Raw genomic sequence first — 16,679 nt, forward strand, 5'->3', positions numbered from 1 at the left:
TGAAGTGTTACAACAGAAACCAAATGACCTGGAAGCCAAAACTATTATCTGGCCCTTTAAAAAAAAAGGTCAGATAATATTTAGAACCCAGTTCTAAAGCATGTTAAGTGTTTCATTTCACTGAATCCTTTCCCAACAAAGGTAGTGTTATCCTTCATTTACTGATGGAGAAACTGAGTACCAGAGGCTGAGAAGCTTGCTGGAAATCACATAGCTGTTATATGGCTCCCTCACCTGTTCAGCCTCCACTAGGAGTGAACTGGGCTAGCCCCTCTGCCCCACAGAAGTATTTGTTAATCTCCTTGACCCTCCAACCTAACAGGAGTAAATAAATCCTTACAGAAAGAATGATGACTAACTGGTTTTTCAGGCCCTGAACCTGAAAGAGAATTCTGACATGGGCTGGATACAGAAATAATGCCTGTAGCCTGAAGTCAACTTATACCCTAAAACAAAGAGCCATTCTGCTTACTGGATCCCTTCTGAGATTCAAAAACCCTGAGAACCTTCTCCTGTCCAGCTTCTGACAGGATCCTGTGTTTGTGTACTCTCAGGAGAGGTGAGAAGTGTGATTTTAAAGAATGTTTCAAAGATGCCAACTTAAGAGCTTCAGCATTTATAAACTACTAACATACATTACCCTCAATTGATCTTCACTCAGCTCAGTAATAAAGATTTCAATATTCTTCCAATTTTACAGATAAGAAAGTTGAGGACTGGGTATCTTAAGTTACTTGCTCAAGGTTACAATACAGTAAAAGGTGGTGTCAGAAATGCATAAGTTCTAAAACTGTGTTCTTGATTTAGTATAGCTGTTTATTCTCACTTTTTGTATACATTGTTTTAAGGTGTCTATTCAAACTGTTCAGAAAGATGAGTAGTCTCAGCTTTGACCACTAACTTAAATCCTGAACCCCCCAAAATCATTTTTTATCCACTTGCTGCTCCCCACTCCCAACATCTCATCTCTGTGGCAATCAAAGAAGAGATGTGAAGGGCATTGCTGTCTCCTATCATATAAGCATCTTTCTTCTCTATTGTCTCTCTTTCCATGCTCTGTCACTCTTTTATTTTGTCCTTCTTTGCATGTCTCTAGGTCAGTCAGTAGCACCTATGAATAATCAGCTATGAACAGTTGGGGGCAGTAAAGCACAGGGTAAAAACATGAAGAAAAAACGTACTGGACCTGGAGGTTCTTGTTCTCTGGCTACTAACCTGCTATACGTTTATGATCTTGGGCAAATCACTTCTTGGAGCCTCTGCTCACCTACAGCAGAACCTCACAGAGCAGCTGCAGCACACAAATGGGAAAATACATGTTAGAAGGCCTCGAAAATTACCAGACAGCATATCATCATCACTGCTCAGGAAATTCTCAATTAAAAACCTGGAGGGTATTAAAAGAATGTCAAGACGAGCTTGGCTGTATTGACTTAGCTGTATGGATTCTGCTGACTCACAGATACACTGAATTCTGCTCTCTGCTTAGTGTCTTTTACCACTAATTTAAATGTTGAAAGAAAGAAAAAAAAAAAAAAGAGGAGGGGGAGGGCAGGCAGGCTGCAGCTTGAGAAGAAACAAATCTCCTACCTCCAAGTATACAGCTGTCAGGAGTTGAGAATGTGAAAACCACTCCAAAGAGTGCAAAGCAACTAAGACGGTTATACTAATCTCTCACATCTGTACCTGCTTTACACTTTGTAAAGTAGCTTTCTTTACATTATCTCATTGGTTTTTCACGACAAACACAACACAGGTACTGATATTCCCATCTGACAGATAAAAATACTTCATCCAGATAGACTGAGGGACTTGCCATATGTCACAGAGCAAGTACATGCCGGAGTTGAACTTAAAATCCATGCCCTGATTCTCAGCTCTGTGCCCTTTCACATGTCCTCCTCCCTTTTTAGAATTGATAACTCAGTAGAGGACCAAAAACTTAAGAACCTGTGGGTCTTCTCAGTCTGGAACATAAAGCTACCAAGCCTTTACCTTTAGTTTTCCTGATCACTCTCCTGGGAAAAGTACTCCAACATGCCAAGATGCCAGATTCTTACACGTTTCAAAGTGGAAAGCTTAAGGTTTTTCATGCTTGTTAAAGTTGCAGTTGCCCACAAGGACTGGGACTTGGGGATATGTGGTCACCAACCAAGAGTGGAGATGAAAAGGTCTGGTGGATCAAGCTCAAAGTTCACTCTCTCCGGTGACGGAAGTCAGTCACTCTATCTTTTCACTATCATTCACAGAAATAGCATTAGCCTGGCCCCATATTAGAGATGTTTCCATAGCTGCACACTTTTATGAGGAATCATCTGGTTAAATTTATGCAGTTCTTCAAAATTACAGCTATTGTTATTATTGTGAATATGGTGACAATGTTATTTTGCGGCCATCACTCCAAGAAATCAGAATTCCTTGGTTCTAACTACCTCCCTAAGGGTAAAGCAAGGTGTATAAATCACAGCTAAGAACTAAAAAGCAACTGGTTATTTAAGAACACAATGACTCATCTAAAAATACCAGTCTCTGTGGTTCAAAGTGAGAACCCAAATCTAAAAGATGCCCAATAAATACCACAAACTGTGTATCTACACAGCTAAGGAACAACACAGAACACCTAATACAATGCTAACCTCCTATCTACCTGGAAAAAGTCAACTACTTATCAAACCTTAGTGAACTTAGAATCGACACAAGACATTTTCCCAACACATTATGCTTTGTTCTGAAAAGAAAGGTGGCTGAGTTCACCTATCTTTAAAAACTTTAAAAATAATTCAATTTGACTATATATTTGATCCTTTTAAGTTCCACTTGTTTAGTCATATAATGTTAAAATTATGTGAGAACTCCAGGAAATTTTCCATTTTTTTAAATGGAAATTGTGCCTTTTGGGGGAAGAGTAAACACAGGAAAAGGGGAAGTGGGAGGAGGAATTAGTCCCATAAGATGAACACAGCTACACCTTGTGTTTCATGTACAGTAACGAAGTGCAATTGCAAAGAGGACAGGGCTTATGTCACTAGGCTCTGCCTCTTGTTTCCTCGCCCACAAAATGGGGTAGTAATCCTCTGCCCTAACTATCTTAGGTAAATACCAAGGGAATAAATATGAAATCACTCCATTAACTGTAAAGTATTGTTTCATATAAACATTACATACTATTACAATGCTTAACTACCTTCAAGGGTAGCTTCATGGGCATTTGGCCACTTAATTACCAGAAGAGAAATAATCATGGAGTTCAGGATATAAATAACCGGGTAAGATGGCTGTAAATTGATCCCTATTTCTCCAGTGAAAAGCTTCTTATTGCCTTTATTTTAGATTGAAGATAATTACAACATACCTAGCCTGGAAACTAAATGTAGGTGCCTTATATTAAATTCTGCTAGACCGTACAAATGTGGCTATCTTATTCCTGGTAATTTATTGTGTATGCTTCTCATCACTGTTATGATCATGTGGCTATAAATTACTTGCTAAGCAAATGTTGCCAAATTCCTACATGTGCATTTATGGTTGGCTTCCTGCAGAATACTGTCATTTGAGACTTCACAAAGCTAACACCAGTATGATTAAGACTAATGCAACTCAGAAAAAAAAACTCCAGTCTGTGCATTGGATGACTATGTGTGTGTGTGTGTGCACACACACGCGCGTGCAGGCGTGCGCACTTAAAACTTAATCAAGAAAACTTAAGCTTATACATACACACACATATACATATACATAACTAATCTCAAAGGACTACTGGATATTTTAAAAGACTATTGTACATTTTCAGGACAAGTGAAAGCCACCAGATTCTAAGGCAGTATTTCTAATCTTTTACATATCAAGACACACAGAAAATGCTAATATTAGCTTTCTGAATATTTAACCTATGGGCTAATACTGATGCCCTCACTCAGTTTAACTTGTCCCAAAATCGTACACCATGCATGGAGCTCTAAGTATTCTGAGGAAAAAGTGGGCTTAACTTAACAGTGGCACCTGTACTTTGTTATGTATGCCTGGATAAGGGAAGTTATAGATATTCTCTGTTTTTAAGTAAACTAACATTCGAAAAATGACCAAGTGACTTTTTAGAATAAAGAATACTAATTTATACATGTAAGCTGCATGCTCAGATAACAGGGTGTGCAATTTAAAAAGCTTAGAGAACACTGACCGAGAGGACTCTACCATGCTCGCTTCTAGGTGTCTCAACTTGAGGGTCCGACATTTTTTTGTATTTCCATCTTTGATATGAAGCTTTATTCTTCTGGTCCTTCTGTACATTCTCTCCCTTGATTCTCCAGGTTCAGCTATAATCTCTATGCACTTAAATTCCAAATATATATTACCAATGTTGATATTTCTCCAGTCTTGCATGCTGAACATCCCCAAGTGGAAAGCCATCCAGAACTCAAACTCCATGTGTCCTAAAATACATCTATCGTTCTCCTTCTCCAAACCTGCACCTTCTAACTTTTCTGTTTCTATCCTCAGTCACCTAGGCTTGAAATCTGAGTCATCCTGGACTCTGTTCTTCAATTCTAATCAACTGCTAAATTCTGCAATAATAGTGTCCATCTCCTGACCTTTCTTCATACTGCCCTTAATTTTGTTCAGCCCCTCATCATCTCCACGTTAATAAAAAAGATAATTATCATAATAATAGCTAACACTAATTTAGTGCTCGCTGTGTGTCAGGTCTGGTTCTAAGCTCTTTACATTACTCTCTTTTGACCCTCATAACAAAAGTATGTGAACTCATTGCATTGTTCACTGTTTCTACTGTCTTCTCAAATTCTACTCCTTTCTACATAATGATGCTTAATAAATCTTATAAAAGCACAGCTCTGATAATGCTACATCAACCTATTATCCCAAACCTTCAAGAGACAGTTCAAATTTCTTAGCCAAGCAATCAAGGCCCTCCAACATCTGACCCAACTTACTTCTCCAGATTTCTTTCTTTTGCCCTTCCCTCTGTCTCTAATGCATTTCCTTATGCTCTAAGCAGACTGGACCATTTACTGCTCTCTTCAGTCCATACTGCACTTTTTGAATCATGACCTTGCTCCTATTCTCCATGCCTGGAATGTCCTGTCCCTACCTCCCTGAGTCCAACACTCAGTTAAACTGCCTTCCTTCATTCCTAAGCTAGAAGTAAGGTCTCCCCTCCTCTGAATTGTGTCCCGTGCTTGTATTTTTCCATATCAGTTTCATACACTTTATATACAACATCTGTCTCCTCTACCAGATTGTTAGATCTTGGAGTAAAGTTTTATTTGTACACATTTTAAAATCTTCACATAAAAGACATGCATGCATGCATGGTAAATTAGTGAAAGGAAGTATAAAGCATCTAAATTTAGTACTCTCTCAAAGGTTAAGAACTATATAGCTTAGATAAAGGAAACAATCATTTTATCTGGATATTTCCAGTCGAGCAGGTCTTTCCTTTAGTTGTCTATCAAAGAGAAACTATGGAGACAGATCAAAATGATAGTACTTCCCAGAAAAAAGGATAACCAAGTGAATCTGCACTGCTGTTTGCAGTGGTTATTTTAGCCTCCATTCTTCCTTTGAACTAAGGAACACAAGGTCGCAAGCTATGTTATGCCTCTTTAAAGTTAAACATTTACTAGGCTTTTTTTTTCCTTTAGTTCTGCCTTTTCACTGGAATTTACTTTCATTTTTTTATCCTTCAACTGCCCTTTTTCACTGCAGCGTGCAAAACTGTAATTTAATTTACAGTGAACATTCCAAATAAAGAAAAACTTTTGGTAAATTACTGAACAATGGGGTCTGGCTTTGGGATGCCAAAGGGAGAGACAGGATGATAAGGGTGATAATACAAATAGAATCTGACCAAGTTCCAAAGAGCTGAGCCCAATACTGAGGCAGCAGAAAGAATAGATTAAAAAGAAAACAAAGCTTCTGGGAAATGCAGACATGACGTAGATAACATTCAGCTGTGAATTTTCAGTCACACTATACATCAGGACTTAAAATTACATAAGTTACATCATTCAAGTTCTCATTCTTTCAATAAACTAACTTTTGTTCAAATATATGAAGGTGGTTTAAAGAAATCTAACTACAAAAGAGAAAAATTAAAATTTTAAAGTAGATTATGGTCTATCGGAGAATATGCAAAATAAGAACACAAACCAAATCCACAACTACACACACACATGCAGATACAGACAATACCACTTTGCTGGTGGTAAAGACTAAAGTCAGCATGGGTAAAATAATATTTTGGGAGTATACAAACAATGATTTCTATTTTAGACTTGTCAAATGGTTTAAATGATCCTGGGAAGTTTGTTTATTAAATACAGGTTGGCTTAAAGACACTTGAAGAACCAGGCCCAAATTTGTTTGGGAATTAACTTGTACTTGAGGTGTGTTAACAAAAACAAAATAAAACAAAAGACCCACTAACTGGCACAGGTATTGTATTTGTATATCTTAGTGTACTTCCTTGTAATGTATAAAGTAACCCAGCTCTCTGGGACGCCTCTGCCAGGTGGGCACCATTAGCTTCCTAGCTGATTCTCAGCTTTCTGAATAAGCAACTGGCTACAGCAAGAGATCTTCAGATCTCAGATGATAAGTCTGCTGTCATGGCAGACTTTCTAACCAAGAGACCACGTGGAGACTACTGATCCTCTTCCATAGTCCATTTTCTCCCTGTTCCTGTACAGATGTACCAAAAGGGAAACAAATATAAAAAATAAAAGGTAAAAACAATCTGGAGAATAAAAGAACCATCGAATGAACTAAACGGGAGTTGAATCTCTGAACTTTCATAGGCAAGTCATTAAAAAGCCGGAAGACTGGGGCGTGTAACATCTCTGGGCCTCAACTTCCCCACTTTAAAGAAGGGAACTAGACTAGATCCCTAAGTGATTTCCATCAGCCTACTTAAGAATATACAAACTCTGTATGCATATATTATCAAGGGTAGAGATAGGCAAAAATAACTTCATTCATGAAGACCACCTATAAATGATTTGCTTTAAGAATGTTTTTGGGGTAAATGAAGCCTCCACAAAAGTAGATAGCTTCTTTTAAAGACGACTCCATCTTATTTTAGGAATAAAAAGCCCACAGTGACCATGATTGCTGTTTTCAAGCATACACATTCCTGAAACTGGAATTTTATTTGGACAGGCCAATGCCAATTTTGCCAGGCCTTATTCTATGCACAGAAAGAAGGCAGACATCAATCAATGCTGACTGACCATGCCTGAGGAAATGACTTAATAGGACAGGAAATCAAACAGATCACGAAATATCCACCCCACCCCAGGGTGGGAGGAGAGTCCTAAAAATAGATGACAGCAGGCATGTAAAATGCATGAGGAGATCCCTATGGGTTTCCACCATTTATCTTGGAAATGTATCTCACAGTAGGTATCGACTGTGTGAAATTTATGCTAGTGTTTGTATTTTGATGAAAGACCAATTTTTTTAAAAAAGTCTTCAACCCAACATTTACATGCCTGCTACTACTATGCAAGCTGTAACTACCTCCTAAACTTGAAAACTGACAGAAAGATCATATGACCACAAAGCAAACAAAATAAAATGGTTCCAGTTTATCTTATAAATATTTGGTATACAAACTAAAAATGTAACCTCTGCTGATAAACATCTGCAACTATTACAACTTACCTGTATTGTAATGCAAATCTCAGTATTCAATCAGAACAGGTTTTCAATTTTTATTGAGCAGTTCCTAAACCTAGTAAGGGTTTCAAAAAAATCAGCATTCCCATACCACCTTATTCTGAGAGGATGCTAATTTTTGATAAAGAGGTTAAAATTCTTGGTAAGGGAAGGTTTTTTTGATGGTCTCAATGTATGCATTATACAGTCACGTCAGCAGAAACAGGAATATGGAGGTAAAGAGGTACGTGGAACCAATTTAAGTGTCAGGTTTAAACAAACTACTTTGTAAACTTATTAAAATACTGGCTTTTTTTTCTATACCACCCCTATCTTCATACGCATTTAACCTACCAAGAGTTTGGATTAGCAGCAACTAATATTTATGTAGCACTTCGCAATTTGCAAAGCACTTTTGACACACATGATCTCATTTGAGACTCACCACTAAATAGGAAGGCGCTATTTTTAGGTCCCATTTTTACATGTGAGGAAGCTGACACTAAATGGCTGACTTGCCCAAGCTCACAAAGCTGGCAATAGCTGTGTGGGACCTGAACATAAATCTGCTGACTTTTAAATAGCCTGCTTTTGCTACTGCACTATGCTGCCTCAAATAATGTAATCAGAGTAAATAAATGCCCAAATCTCAGGCTCATCTAAGCCTTCCCTACTCACACACAGCCACTCCTAGGTCTAAGTTATAATTAGCTCTAGAAGGTCTTCACTCCTTATGGAAGTAGAGTTTTCATTTCTCTGGGAAACATTTACCTGGCTAACATGCAAATGAAGAGATCATATAAATACCATTCTATATACACTGGAAAATATCTTAGTCACCAAGGGCTCTGCATAGGCATGCCTATGTGCATTTGCCAGGTAGTGGGTCAGATTCTGAGTCCATGACCCTAAAAAAGTTAAAACTCAGGCTAGAGATGGTGGCTAGATGTCTTTCCAAGAAACTAAATCCATAAAGTTCTTAATATAAGGAGTTTTATCTAGGCCTCATACAGTGCCCCACTTACCTTCTGCCTCCCCTCTCCAGGCCTTCTTCCAGGGCCAATAGGATCATTCAGTATCTACAACTGTTTTTTAAATCATATATAAAACCTGGAGCAACTAATAACATATAAATCAATGACTTGTAAAAAGTAAACTTAAATTAAAATTATGTTAAAATGTAATCCTTAACACATACTCCTTTCTCTTATGACATAACTTCCCAGAATGACTGTTTTCTTACCATAAGCATTCCAATTCTCCAAAAGAAGTTTCACAAACATAACTACTTTGAACTCCTGAAATACCATTCTTCACTAAGAACCCTCTAGATTACACAGAAGACAAGGTAGCATGCAAGGAATTCTGAATCTGTTAAGCAGTTCACTCAACTATCATACCAAAAGGATTTAGAATTTTTTTGCTGGGGGCAGGGAACATATAAGAGTGGGAGAGAATGAATACAGCCCTATTGTCTTATTGCTTGAAAACTAATCAAATCGGTAACATATTCCTACTAACTACTCAACTTGAACATCAGAAGTATAATCTCTTTTAATCTTAAATAGAGCTTTTCAGTTCAAATCTGTATAAATAAACTTTGTCCTTCAATCTTTCAACTCCTCGGCAGTTTTTCAAGGTCACTTTTGCGAGCAACGACAGAGGCCTGCATTTGGCAAATTTGACTACTACACCACTCCAATTCTAAGAGTCCAAAATCTAAACCCCTATCGATCCTCTCAGGTAAATCCTTTACTTGAGGGGAAGTGAAGGGAAGGCAAATCAACACCCACCAAACTTCTCTTCTAAGAGGGCCTGCTCCTGTTCCCTACCCAGAGAGTGAGTGCTGCTGGCTCACTGTTCCACACTGAGTCTGCTGCAGAAATGTTCCAATGACCTTCATTCCATACTTGCAAATAAAAAGAAAACAAAGAATTGCTTTTTAAAATCAAGTGTATTATAGATCTTTAGTATGTGGGATGGAAGATTTCACTAGTCACAAGAACTGGCTGGTTATTGATTAGCAACCTGCATATGCTTCATATACTAAAGAGAAAAAAATAATATATCAAGGGCAAAAGACAGGGTGCCTACACTCTTAACTTTCCTATTCACAAACTGCAGGTAAATTAGGATTTAAATATTTCATACAGAAAATGAAAAGCATTTTGCTCACATCATTTTAAAGAACCAAATCAACACCTGACAAAATGTGTGAAATTGGTGGAAAAAGATTTGTTCTTGTCACTGTCAATATAGTAGAGAGGTATGTTCTAACCAGAATTCTATGCTAAAATGTGCATTTTAAAACAAAGATTGTTACTTAATCAAATTGGTACTTACTAGAATCTAGAAATAGATAAATCAAGAAAGTTACGGGAGAATTTCACATTGGCATGTGGGCCTTCACCATTAGAAGCTGCATCAGTGCAAATCATATTTTAACACAAATTTAGAACAGCAATAGTGTTGCTTCCACCTCTGAAAACACAGATGTCAACAAAGTGCATGGAAATAGAAAAAGTCTTACAATAACTCAGCTTATTCTGTAGGAAAGCTTCAGTGCACTTGAACAAAGGAAAATTATTTGGAAAACAGTTAAGTTTACCCAATGCAAAGAGAAAGTGCTCTGCTTCTGTGTGCCCTGAAAAATGATTAGCCTTTTTCCATGTACCTGATCTTGTCCATACTCAACTAGGAAAAGAAATCCCAGTTGAAGGGCATGCAAAATCTAAACAGAGCAAGGTATTCTAGGTGCACCAAAAGGTATGCATGGAATGTAAAGTGGCCATTTTCTGAAACAGTGCAACTTGTCTACACTCTCTGAAGCTAAACAGTTTCTACCATTTTAACACAAAACAAAGAATTAAACTTACCGGGAACTGCATTAATTTTACATGTAGTTATTTATATCTCCTCGGACAGGGAGAATTTAAGTCACTCCTATCCCTCCCCCCCAAAAGGACGGAGGAAACAAAAGGCAGCAGGAGATGCAGAAACCTGAGTCTGGAATGTCCACTCCAGTGAAAACCCGAACAGCTGTCCCCCCACCCTCTAGCAAACTATTCGCCATTTTTCTTTGTCTTTCAGCTGACCCCTGCCTCAGTGAAAAACTCCGAGGCTCCAATGAAGCCCTGCAGCCTCCTTCCACTTTAACAGTCAAAGGCATTCAATCTAGCATGCTATTTGACACCAAACCTTGCCTCCAAAGTGGTCCCATTGGCTGAACTGCTTTATAGGCTAAGAATACAAAGCCATGATTGGCTGTTCACGTCATCAGTTACCTCCTTTGTACACTTCCTGTTTTAAAGTTACCTTGAGAAGCAGAACAGGGGTCAGATCCAGACTCCAAACTACAGGGAACTTAAGGCGTGGAAATGCCTGGCAAATGCACACAGCAGATGCACTAGGGCTTCATGTGCTTCCAAAACAGAGGATACTGCAAATTTAGAATTGTTTTTAAAATCACATGAAAGGGTTGTTACAGTTCCCACCCTAAGGATTTCTCATTGGCTGTCAGAGTTCCATTTAAACAATTTAAGGTAATTTAACTGCTTCTGATTGGCCATCAAAGATGTCTGTAAGATATTGCTACAGTATCCTATAGCAGTAAAACCAGAGAAGCAATGTGCACAAGGTTGGAAGTTGTGACTTAACTATCTTCGATTTTCTGCTGAGCATTAACAGAAGTTGAAAAAAGAAAATTGGGTGGGGTAATCCAGTGGCTCCAAAGAAAATGCAGTACCAAAGAGTAATTTCAATGGCCATACAATAATCTGCAGAATTTCTAAAAAGGCATCTGTCACTGTGTCCATGGTAATTTTAAAAGCACATGTATCTGTCAGTACCAGGCAAATCACTTTATTTCGAAACACTAACTTAAACAGGAAAATTTTGAGGTAATATATAAAGTTAGTGACAGAAACAGTGGCATTTCCAAAGTCTACCAGTAATGATAAAGGGGGAGAAAAAATAGCAAAGAAGATAGAACATCAGTGAATATATTTTTAAAGCACATTACAGCTTGCTAGATTAACTAATTTATTTAGGGCAGTCACAAAATGTAGCTGATGAGCTTTTAATAGAGGATAAATTTTTCTACCACATTTTCAAGAATAAGCAGGAGAGCTGATCCCAGCCTGAGATATTATAAATACAGGTATCCCTTGCTTTTCTAAAGTTCACTTTACACCACTTCACTTTTACAAAAGACCTAATTAGTACCTGTTTTCACTAACTTAAAAAAATCCAAAAGGATTTTTGCTTTTATGAAAAAATACAAAAAGCGAAAACAGCAGTCAGCATTAGTTTTGAAGCAAGCACTGGAACAGCAAAAGTGGCACCAACCACCAAGCTCCTTCCCCAAGAACTAGGAACACTTAGCATCTCAGCATCAACTGGCCTTGAACTGTGTCTGTAAGCATCTGTGCTTTATTTCAATTTATTTTGTGCATCTATTAGCAAGATGAGTCCTAAGGTGATTGCTTCTTCACTTTACACCATTTTGGATTACAAAGGTTTCATAGTAATGACCTACTTTCGGATAGTGGGGGAAACTGGTAGAATTGTGGTTAATGAAGACATTCTGGGGGCACTGAAGCTTACCAGTGTTGGTTGAAGATTTACTTATGGGTTTGGGGCCCAAATGTTTAGATTTTAAGAGGAGCCTCTTAAAATGGTGAAAATCAGTTAACGTGTCTTTCTTTTTACAAAATATTAAAGTTGAAACATCTCACTATTACTTGGGGTCTTTAACAATCTCCTTAGATCTGCTCTCCCCATCAAAGCTCAGTATCCCAGGAGTAAACAACACAACTATTTTACCAGGTAGATGAGATCTCTTCTAGAAATACCTTGGTTGATCTCACATGATAGGTCATCGTGGGCATATGCAGAGATTCGGCAAAGCCCTGAAATAAAAGCAAGGCGGTCTGTCCAATCACTTTTCCATGTTAACTTCTCTACATACATTCTACTCATTTCCTACACTAAAATGAAATAATTTCTGTATACTACTAATCAGTGCCAGGTTCTGTCCTGAGTACTTTACCCCTCTAATCCTCACTATCCCCTTTTACATATGAAAAAGAATGAGGTTCAGAGAAGTTAAACTGGCTCCCTAACCATGTACCTAGGATGCAAACTCAAGTCCCACATAGGGTAGTACTCTTTCCACTGCATCAATTGCTTACCAAAACATGGAACACCTCAGGAACATCCAAGGAAATTCTCAGATGTCACACATATGTACAGATAGCATAAGTCATTACACGCAACTTCATTAATTTAAAAATCAGAAATGAGACTAATGTTGAATTTGATCTGTTGGTTATAGATTTAGCTATTTGAAAAAACGGACCCTATAAGTTGGTACACATTTTATTACTCAACTATTAGGAACATTTAACCAGTAGCGAATCACATTTATAATTTATAAGGACTTAAAATAACTAACAATCATTAAAAACAATATACTTTAAAATATTAAAGGATTGCAAGACAATTTCACTATTGCATCTAAATAAGAGTTTAGTTATGCTAACGGGGTATGTTGTGGGGCAAATCCTGAAGCTACACAGAATCAGAGGTATTGTAGTTCTCTCTTCAAAAATTTATATCACAGATTCTGAATAGGTATCAGTCTAAGAAAAAAAGGCAGAAGGCCAACAGACCAGCTGTGTGCCTTATCCACACTAGAGCCTCTTTTAACCCAAAACACTAGAGGTCAAGTCAGCTGCAAGGAAGCAAAGCAGCTCATTTGAGGAGTGAGAGGCAGAGAAACAGAAAAAAACATATTCACAACACTATTAATCAGTGTCACTATGGCAAAATAACTTAAGCTCTGGGAGTCAAGCAGAGCTAGTTTCAAATTCTGACTCCTCTACTGGTCTAACCCTGAGACTATTTCCTCATCTGTCATATACAGATATCTCTATCACAGAGCCACTGTAAGAATTAAGTGAGCTAATAACGTATGTAAAGTATGTTGTACTTAATAAGCACTGAAAAAAAAAATGGAAAGTGCTAAAAGTCACCCAATCCAAATCTCTTGTTTTAAAAAGGGCTTAAGGTTCGGAGAGACTTAGCTCCTTAAGGTCCTAAAGCTACCATGAGGAAATGTCTCTTTTTATCTCTAGCATACTCCGCAACTCTGCAGAAAGCAACTCCTGAGCCATAAAGGGCAGTGTGGGAGAAGTACCAGCTGCTACTAAAAATCTTCCCCAGTTTTTATGCCAGAAATTCATGCCTTTCACCACCAATCCTGGCTGAGGTCTGCTTATTATTCTAAAAGCCTACTCTTCAATTCTGCTTTTGATGTACCAGATTAAACCAAACATGTCTCTATACTCTGTGAAGGTCTTTGACATAGTTTTCATTAGTCCTTAGCAATTTGCAAAAAACAAACAAAAAAAACCCATTCCAACCCCTATTTCTCATCAATAGTCGCCTTAGTAGAATTCAAACCACTGGAAGAGAGCTTGAATTATCCTAGAATTTCATTTGGCAGCCTGACCCATTCGCTTACTATAGCTTTCACTCCTCTAGCCTGTCATTACTTCGGACTAAGAGCCTCATGGGATCTCTAGGATTCCAATTCACATTCTTCCCTGAACCTGGATCTCAGCAGCCTCTATACCAGACATATGCATCATCTTGCCCTAAAAAACACTCAGATCACTATGAAACAAAATCAGTGCCTCTGGTTACACGGTTCAGGCTTTAATGCTCTCAAAGGCAGGATGGAAACTGATGCTCTTAGTCAGAAAATTGGTTTTGAATCATAGCTACCTACTTACTAGCTTTATGACCTTGGCCAAGTTACTTAACCATTTCTGAGCTCACTTCCTCATGTGTAAAATGGGAGGAGGCAACCCATCAACTCGCAATAGTGTTGAGGCTTAAATAAGTTAAAGCACTCAGCATTAATACCTGGTATGTGATAGGTGCTCAATTAATATCAAAATATACATTTGACCATAGCACTTATCATATATTATAATTACTTTTTACCATGTTTTTATTACCAGAAAAGGGCTTCTTGAAGGCAACAATTGTGTCTTATTTATATCCATATATATCCCTAGTGCTTGGTACAGAGATATAAAACCCAGCCTTAACCACAGTGTCAAGGAAATAACAGCAAGTAGTGGAGAATTGAGGAAAACTGGAGAGTACATGTCTCATCTAAAAGGGCAGCTACTACTTAGTGCCAACTGACAAGGGCCATGGAGGAACTCTGGTCCACTGCAGTTAAGAGCTGCAGATGATAAAAAAAGAAAAAGCCAGATCCTGGACACAAAAAGTTGATGCTAGAACAGCTCCTGATCTGGCATTCTGAGGAATGACTGAAGGATCAAAAGTTGGCCTCAACCACCATGACAATTTCTGCCAAGGACAGAGTCTTGCTCAGTATTCCAGATTACCTGATTTGAGAGTTACATTGTATCCCAGCAGAAGCTAAAACAGCAACAAAAACACTAGGCTCTTCAGTGGCCCAAACATTTTATTGATGGTGACCTTAACTAACTCCTTCAGACTTAGTAAGTAAACTTGGGGGTCCCGGAAATATCAGAGAACCTGTAGAGAAAAATAAAATTCTCATATGTTGGAATAGGGGACACAAAGCCATATTCATTTGAATATTAAATATGTTGTATGCATTATTATATACTAAGCTGATGAGATGGATGTATACAGTAGTTTGTTTTTTAATGATGCTGCTATAGGTTAGGTGGATGGGGTACTTTTTTAAGAACAGCTTTAAAAAAAAAACAAAACACACCTTTAATCCAACCACTCAGAATCAAGCACTGTTGGTATTTTAGGTTATATACTCTTAGAAATTTTTCTTATGTAAATAAGAGGCTGAGTTAGTACAGCAATATTAGAAAATACTATACAAACTATTTTGTAATGTTTTTTCACTTAAAAACATGAATATTTTTTCATATCAAATATAGACCTATGTCATTGGTAATCGAATAATACTCCATTGAATGGATGTGACATAATTTTTAATCAGTTTCACATTAATAATCTCAATTTTTTCAATTAAAAAATATTATAAATAGCACCACAGAGGAATCCATTATGCCCATTCCTTGTACCACTACCCTCATTATCTCTTTCAGAACTGTTGCAATGGCTTCACAAGTAGTATACTTTTGTCTGTTTTTTTTTAAAAAAAACAAGCCAACTTGTTTTAATGTTAACTCTTTCCATTTTCAATTTTGGTTTAAATTTTTAAAAAATTATAAACAGATCAAAGAAAACAAGGCTGCCAGGTTGTAACTTCTGAACCATATTTTTCACCCGACTTGGTCCTGAACAACTATTGGCCATTTTCCAAATCAAATCCACCTTTAAGATTTAAAAAAAGAATGTCAACACATTTTCAAAAATATCTGACAGGAAGTCTGAAGATAATCCTCAAAGAAGTCCCAGAAACATTTTGAACAATGACAACATCAAGAGAATAGAGAACCTAGCACTGGTACTCAGTAAATGGTTGCTCAATAAATGAATAAAATAACTAATAAATAAGACCTTAAGTGGACTATAAATTCTGACTTATTTGCTTTTAAAAAATTATATTCTCCAAAGCATAAATTAAGACTAGTAGATAGAATACTATTCTAGAGGAACCTATTTCAGCTCTCAGAGTTATCCAAAGATGGCACAAGCTGCCTCAGAAGCTCTGGATGGGGTTGTTAGCAAGGCTGTTGGAACACTTGACAGAAATGTGTAAAGACAAGATGAAAAAGAGCAGCCATGTGGAGAAGCAGGGGTAAAAAAAGAAGCCGGGTCTTTGCAGCTAGACAGATTTAGATTGTAATCCTTCCTCACCCACCTCTTTTTAGCTGAGTAACCCTGGGCAAGTTACTTAACCCCACTAAGGCAATTTCTTAAACTACAAAACATCTTGCAAGGTTATAAGGATTAAGGATACTTTCATTCATTCAAATAAGTACTTATATGTGTAGGCATTGTGTTAAGATCTGGGG

The 16,679-nt window shown here is 37.5% G+C and overlaps 1 protein-coding gene across 10 annotated transcripts in view; it reads right to left on the bottom strand.

The window, feature by feature from the left end:
• NFYC (nuclear transcription factor Y subunit gamma) overlaps positions 1-16,679 on the bottom strand; it is a 61,172-nt gene that overhangs the window by 37,313 nt on the left and 7,180 nt on the right. The window contains exon 2 of one of the 10 annotated variants that reach the window (XM_011377952.2): positions 1,216-1,291. The exons of 4 other annotated variants lie outside the window; for them this stretch is intronic. The gene's annotated coding sequence lies outside the window, so the exon portion shown is untranslated. Of the gene's footprint in view, positions 1-1,215; positions 1,292-8,699; positions 8,880-10,550; positions 10,844-12,498; positions 12,585-16,679 lie in introns of those variants that run through there. 5 more of the 10 variants (XM_011377954.2, XM_011377953.2, XM_011377957.2 and 2 more) reach the window with 5 other exon arrangements.

This window comes from Pteropus vampyrus, unplaced genomic scaffold (assembly GCF_000151845.1).
Source record: "Pteropus vampyrus isolate Shadow unplaced genomic scaffold, Pvam_2.0 Scaffold326, whole genome shotgun sequence".
Lineage (NCBI taxonomy): Eukaryota > Metazoa > Chordata > Mammalia > Chiroptera > Pteropodidae > Pteropus > Pteropus vampyrus.